Below are 8,598 nucleotides of genomic sequence, written 5' to 3' on the forward strand. Positions count from 1 at the left end.
TATTGGTATCAAGTCTTCAAATGTCATTGAATAAATATAATAATAAAAGTGTTGAGACTGTTTCAGATATTTTTAGATGAAAAATTAAAAATTCCAATATTATATCATCTAAAAATCTGTACCTTACAAGTCAACTATTATATTTTATTATTAAGCATTATTAAATTTATTTATTTTTAATAAATGAGATAAGACTGTTATTAAATACTAATTTAAAAAACCCAGCACAGTGAGGTCGTGGCATGGTTGGGTCCAGTATAGATGATATCTGACAGTGATTAAAATCACTATAATAAAAAACGCTTCGATGCATATCTGTAGATAGTGTTTAATTAAAAATAAAAAATTTGTAAAAAAAGTTGGTCAAGTGAGAGCTGAGAAAATAAATGATAGCTACAAAAAAAAATCACATAGTAAAATAATATTAATATGAATTTCTTCTCACGAGAGGAGTCTACAGTAATGATTATATAANAATCACATAGTAAAATAATATTAATATGAATTTCTTCTCACGAGAGGAGTCTACAGTAATGATTATATAATTATTTAAAATATTTAAAAATAAATTAAGAAAAAAAAATATTTGGTCCAGTGCAGCAATGAATCTCTAAGTTTAGTCTCTAAAATCTACTTTCTAATTGATTAAAAGCCCACCTAATTTTTAAGAACATTTATTTTCCATATTAAGAATGCAAAAATTAAAAAAAAACTTACAACGAAACGGTTATTATACTAAAACTTATAAGAATTAATCTTTATATATACAAGTGATTGACTAACGCCTTTATAATATCTTCATAAATACATAATAATGTATAATTTTTTATTATATCCAATATTTAATAAAACTTCACATAATATTTTTTAAAGTTAATCCACCTTGTTACCATATCAACAGATAGCCAATTTNTTTTTAAAGTTAATCCACCTTGTTACCATATCAACAGATAGCCAATTTTATATTATTACTTTTTGAACAATTAACATTTAATGATTAAGAAAAGGTGATGAGCGAGGAAGTTTTTGGGTCGCTCTATTTTTATCATAACACAGATAATATTTCTTCTACATGTTGCAATGCGCTAGCCTATAACAACAAATTTTAACATACCTATTAAGTAATAATACAGTACTGATATTCAACTAGTCAATATTTTATTTAGAACATTCTACAATTAATAGTAAAAAAAAAAATAATATGTGCCCGTTTAACTTTTTTTAAACTTTAAAGTTTACCCTTAAAGTCACATTTAGGAATAATTTTTTCTTAAAATAAAAATTATTATTTTAATGATTTATAAAAAATAAACGATAGCACAGTGGGGACATGGCATAGTTGAAACAAGTAAAGATAATATCTGACAGTGATTAAAAACACGAACATAAAAAAAACATCGATACAAATTTGTAGATAGTGTTTAATTTTAAGAAATGCTTGATACAAAATTTTTCAAAAAATAATTTGGTTTAAACTGGTTTACAAAAATATTCATATATGACAAAAATTATAAGTGAAATTAGGTTCAGAATATTTCTAAATATTATTTTATAATATAATACAACAATAAGATATTAAAATAAAGAATATAATTCCGAATAATTCAATTGCAGCGTCTATTTAAACACCAAGAGTTTCATAGAAATGATTACTATGAATTTCATTGAAATGATTTAATTTGATATCAATAAAACAAGTTATGACAAATTTAACAACTTAAAAAACGATGATTTTTACACAAAAAGTCATTAGAAAAGTTATTTAACTTTAAGCTCATAATATGTAACATAAACTTACATTTAACTTTTGTTTAATTCTCGGACGATTTCCGAAATAATTTCAAAAGTTAAGTTTTATGTTAATATATTATAAAAAAAGTTTGTACATTTTAAGTTTTGATCCTTTCTTGTAAATAGAAATGGCCTGATTTAAAAAAAAAAATATTTTAAAAATCGTAATTTTTTTGAGCATTCCCACCAATTACAGGGAACGAGGGAATTTTTGAGTTTAATGTCTTGAACTAGATACGATTTGTGATGACTTGAGAAATATCGGTCCAGTGAGAGCTAAAAGAAAGTACCAATAGATACAAAAAAATATGCACATCATGGTAAAATTAATACCTTTACAGCTTTGCATCAAAGCTAAAATAAATTAAATTTTAATCTAATCGTTTTCATGAAAAAAATCATTATTTAACATAAAAATGGGATATTGCATGTCTTATAAATCATTATTTATTATGTTTTTAACTTACTTTATATAAATGTATACTTATACTTAATGTAAATTTAAATACATTTTTTTTTTAAATAAAATGATTTGTATTCATACTTTGTTTTTATATTTCCTTATTAATTTTTTACCGTGTGTTAGAAATAAATCGTATATGGATTTTGACATTCATAATGCATAATACTATTTTCTGACATAACAAAAATGACATGTAATATATTAAATATCCCGCTGCCACTACACAATTCTTTCTTAAATAGTAAGTGCCTTTGCACCCTGTGAATGATAATTTATTACCGGTGGCAAATTCCCAAGTAAATCTGCACATTTTAGGTTATGTATTGCTTCGTATAGAATCTCAATGTAATACGATTATATTATCATATTATTATTGAAATATATAACTCATACTTGGGATATACAAACATACAAACGTAAAACAAAACACATTCTAAAAGTCGGCCATCTTTTAACCAAAATCCTAAAAAAATATGGTAAAACTTGTATATGATTAGTCTGCGACCTTACATAAGTTAGTACCCGTATTTAAAATACTAAAATAGCTACATAGTAATGTAAGTATAGTGTAAACGCATTTTTATATTTCGAACTTACTTTTATTATTATAGCGACACATAGATAAGGATAAGCCTAGGTAGCCTTTTAAGTAGACAAGTGACTCCTTAGGGTATTTTTGTCCATATTTTTATATTTTATGGGTCACTCTAATTTGAGTTGATTAATTAAAAGGTCAACATCACTAAGTAGAAATGTTTAGTACACATAGCCCTCCGAACAGATCTCGATCTAGAGAGTCTGTTAAATAAGCATTTAATTTTTTCATTAATCGACTAATTTCAACAATTGCTTCTTTAGAAATTTTATATTCATGAAAAAAATATAGGGGAATTCTTTCAGCTATATATAATTTGAGATCATTTGATGTAATTATTGCTAATATTAGTCCAATGGAATTAAATTTTTTATGGTGTTGTAATCAGACAACATAAAAAGAACATCTAGATAAAATTAATACGTCGTAGATTCGGATCGAAGCTAAAATTTGATTGTAGTTAGTGGGACGTTGCTAAAATTTAATTTGAATGGAAGTTCAAAAAAAAAAAAATGTTTTCTTCAGCTACTCAATACTTTAAACTTAATTTAATATTTAAAATATACGTTTAAAATTTTTAGAGAGTATCAATGAAGCCCTCTAATTTACATACCGAGTTGTCAATAGTATACAGAAATAAGTTTATACTCCCATGTACCCGTGTAAAATATAAGGGGAGGGATCCATTCCATCTTACAGTTAATAGGTTTACCTCACAAAACCTAGTGATGGCACTATGTATGACTTTAAGAAATATTTAAATAATAAAATGAAAATAACTTTATGGCACTTTCGATATAATGATAAATATTTCTGATTATTTCAAAAAAAAAAAAAACCCTTGCTTTTTGTATTATTATTAATGTATAATTTTATATTTTTAATGCATCATTTAGAACTTTTTCAATCCAAATGTATTGCAATATTTATTTTTTTACTTTTTTATTTTTAATCCATCTAAATGCACATTTCTGAACTTTTTAATGAATATTTAACTACATATTTTGTTTAATGTTTGTAAACGTTTGCATGCTTATTTATAAGTATTTTAATTATGCACATACAAGCTCAGCTTGTTACGTACATATTTCCTGCACTTTTATTAATGTATCAATAAAAATAAAAATGTATTGATAGATTTTGGTAAACATGTGAACTTGATGTTTTCTTTTTAGTAACACAGTAATATAATGTAATCCCAATGAAAATCGGGTTTTTTCAAACTCACAATTGACACGTGCTGTGTAAATATAATACAAACGCCACTCTGAATTCGAAATAATAAACTCATTTGTAAACGACATTTAGAGGCAGCTGCAGCCGGCGCGAAAGGAGTAGGTCACATAGAGCATGTTAGTACCGAGCTGATACAGTATTACGTGTTTAGTGATAAAGTACAGTGTCGAAGCAGTTTCATTGCAAAGAGAAATCATCTATTTTGGCCCAAAACCGTCATGAATTTTGTTATGATGTGTAGTAGTACACATCAACATAAAACTTTGAAAAACTTTAGATTTGCCCTTTAACCATACACACCAATCTACTGAAGAATCTAACTTAGAGCTTTGTGGCTTAACAAACGTACAATAACAATCAACTTCTTTATTTTCAGTCAGCTATATTTAGACACAAACACTACAACGCTTTGTTTTTATAAACTATTTTGTATCTCAAAGTTTCTTTCTAATTAAATTCAAATCCCTCGACAGTGACTGCGGTTATAAACAAAAACGCCACTCACTTACCAAGTTATCACCTTTAGATTGTATACGCAGTTGGTGAAATAATTTTAGGACAACATTATTTATGTACTTAAAGAAATAAAAGTAAAAACTAGTTATACGTATTAATGCTTATTTTAATGTCATATTTTTAAAATTGAACTTTATTAAGTATTAATTAAATAATATGAATATTATAAATTAAGTTTGGAAAGTTCTTTTTAATAAATAATCTATTCTAATTCTCACTCCAGATTAAAAAAAGATAACGCATTCTGAAAATTTTTTATTAAAAATGGTCTTATAAAATAGGTTTTTTATAAAAAAATGAACTATTTTTGGAAGGAGTAAATTTAGATAATAACAGTTTTATAACTTTATAAACAAGTTAAATAATAATAAATAAGTGTTTTTTTAACAAATAGAGTAAATTTAAGTGAATGAGGTAATTATAAGTTCATTTTTATTTTAGGATAATTAATTTTAGATTTAAAAGTTTACTATCAACCCCATAAAACTCGGATAAATATGTATGTAAAGTCATATATCATTTATGTACTTGGGCTTATGCATATTTTATATTTTTTAAACCAAAAATTTTTTTCGTAGCAAAATGAAAAAAATTTTTTTTTTAATTTAAAAAATGTTAGGGCAATATAAATACGAACTAAAACCCCTAATATGATAAGACATATATATCTTTTTAAATAAAATACTCTGAGGTAAATCTTCATTTTATGTTACCATGTTATTTATAAGAAAAATATTATTAAAAGTAAAAAACATCAAAACAACATTTCAATAGCGCTATAAAATAATGCACTCAAATCATAAACTAGTTATTTAAAAACCACTATCGTTATCATACTAAAATTAAATGATAAAAATAATTTATAGAATTTGAAATTATGCTTAGATAAATATCTACTTTTATAATACCTAGAAATTATTTAGAAAAAAAAAACAATTAACATTTTTATTTACATGAGTAAAGCAAAATCGATCTTTTTTTTAAAAATCTACATAATATGTATATATTATATTATATATTATATAATTGTGTAACATTTTTAGTAGGAACTCACTTTTTATGTGAATGCAATAATGTAAATTAATTAAACAAGATAATTATATTGTCAACGCTAGAAATCTTGAGCTTCAGTGCAAAAGTGTTATATATTTCTCTCAGAGTTATCATTCTTATAACATGTCAGACATATTTCAAACATAATGGATTTAAAAATATTTATATCATATTACTTTATAAAAAAAAACTAATGTATTTTTTCATATTTAAAAACTTAAATGAAATACTATATGCTTACAATATAGTAAGATAATTTAACCTTTTATTTATAATATAATTGTAATCACAATCATAAAATGTTTGTTGAAATTATTATAGATAAAAAATGATATTTTTAGTTATTTATTAAGGTCTAAAAGAAAAATTGCTACGAAAAATATACAGCTAAATTGGGCTATTTTTCCATTGTAAAGAATTTTAAAGAAGAAATCTCACCAAATTTTTCATTCAAAAATGTTATGATATGTAATCTTCCATATTGTTCAAACACCGTCTGTCTTCATAAAATGCTTCCAAAAAAGTACTAGTATACAAGTAAAAGAATTGATATTATCGCTAAACTTTAACTTATCAAAGTATATTCATTTTAATCAACATCAAAATAAAATGAAACCATTGCTTGATGAACAAAATGTAAAAGTACTATAAATATTGTAAGTTTATAATCTAGAAGAATGAATCAATAATATATATACATATTCTGTTTCTATAAATATTTTATAACTTATGTATTAGAGTTACAATATATAATTTATTATATGTGATACGTAAACCTGAAAAATAGGATTTAAGTTTATTTTTTATTTAAAAATAATTGCTATGAAGTAAATAAAATTTTAACTAACATTTTGTAAGGAAGAAATATATGAATCAAGAATTACTACATTGAATTTATATTATTATTATTTTTTACTTAATGAGTGTAACGCATTTTACTACTAGTACAATTTTTTTATAAATATAAGAAATATTCTTCAAGATATGAATTATGTTGTATTTGTTCAAATATTTAGAAGAAAAAAGTATAAAAATTTAGTGTATAATATTTATACTAATATGTAGTACAATATATTTAAGACATCAATATTTTTAGGGCACTTTAGTGCCCTAGAAATATTAACAAGAAGTAAAATTTAAAAAACAATAATAATTTATTTTAAGTATAATAGCTCCTCTTAATTTAATTGATTACGGTTCTTATGTATGTTGCTAAAATTGAACCACTCGCGGGAGTACATCCCTTGCACTGTCTATATAGCTTTATGCACCTGGAAGATTAAGAATGTGTCCAAATATTTTGAAAATAATGTTGTGGCATTTTGATACCAGTTCATAAACACTCGAGAATATAACAACAAAAATGTAAAACATTTTTAATACTTTTTGTTGGGAGCATATTTGGGATTTAAAGTGACTAAAAAAAAGTAATATCATCAAAAATGAGATGTGGGCTATACATCATATTGTATAAGCCAATGGTTAAGGAACAAAGATTTTAAATTGATATTGCGTAAAAGTCATTGGTTGACGACCAGTCTGTTTTTATGCATAATTTTATTTAGCACAGGTATCTTAGCTATCTTAAGATGCGTATATAAGCACTACAAAATAAATTGATAAAACAAACCATAGTTAATTAAACAAGATACTAGAGGGTAGATTTTTAATAATATTAATTCTAGCTCAAAATTTACTTGAGTGTATGTAAACATCTGTATCCGCTATTCTGATCAATCTTTTATTTTAAATAATAGTGTGATAACTATAAAAAAAAAAACTTTGTCGCATCTGTTGAAAATCTCATATTATAAGAAGCTTTGTTGCTGTACCATGTGGTAATAATATTATTGAAATGTCACACGTAGGTTGACGTAATTTCGAAAAGTAGTATTACACGTTTCCTTTAATTTTTGAAAACATAATTAAAAGCAAACATGTCAATAAAAAGGATGATATTAAATAAAAATTATAGTGTATCGATTAATAAAAATAAACTAACAATAAAAAAAATTCTTTAAGTTAGATTCCCAAAATAAATATTTTAAATACTTTATTTATACTAAATTAAATTTTAAACAGACTTATGAATTTGTTTAACAGTCTTAGAATAAAAATATTCAAATATTTTGTGGACAAAGTTGTACTAGGACTCTAATCATAGAAATTCATTAATTTAATGAAAAATGATCAGTAATTTTTAAATAGCTCGTTTTTGCTTAATTATCTAACAACGAGATTTTTACTAGTTTTTTGTATAAATTTAAATTTACAAGTTTAACATTTTAATAATCTATTATCTTTTTACCATAGATTTTTGTTATGCCTTTTAAACTTGTGTTGTTTAGAAATAATATATATTACTTTACTCTTGTAAAGTAAAATTTTAATCTAAATATAATGAGGTAAATCAATAAAAGCTATAAAAACTAAACATGAATTAAGTTTGTGAGTGTATAAAGTAGCATAACTTGAATAATAAAATTAAACTTGGTGTTTAAGTTTCTTTCATGAGATGATATTACGATAAAACTGTAATTCATATGAAATATCAAAATATTTTGTTTTTACTAAAGAGCCAACTGGAAATAAATAACTCAATGAATTAATAATTGCAGAAAAAAAATTCATATTAATCATGCAATTAATTACACTCATAACAGATATAATTCAACATAATAGTTTTTGTTCCAAAGGGTAAATGAAACTTTATGTGGTAATTAAATAGCATTGTTATAAAATTTTTATTGATGCCACATGACAAATAATGCTTCCCAGATGGGATTTAGCATTTTAATTGTATATAATTTATTACTGAGTTCTAAAATATAGAAATGTCTATTCATTAACAAGATTATATTGAAGAGGACTAAAATATGTTCTCTTTTCCTACAGTTGTATCTTAATAATAATTTGTATTATTAAAAATATAATTGTAGCAAAT

This window comes from Daktulosphaira vitifoliae, unplaced genomic scaffold (genome assembly GCF_025091365.1).
Source record: "Daktulosphaira vitifoliae isolate Bord-2020 unplaced genomic scaffold, ASM2509136v1 Scaffold_5, whole genome shotgun sequence".
Lineage (NCBI taxonomy): Eukaryota > Metazoa > Arthropoda > Insecta > Hemiptera > Phylloxeridae > Daktulosphaira > Daktulosphaira vitifoliae.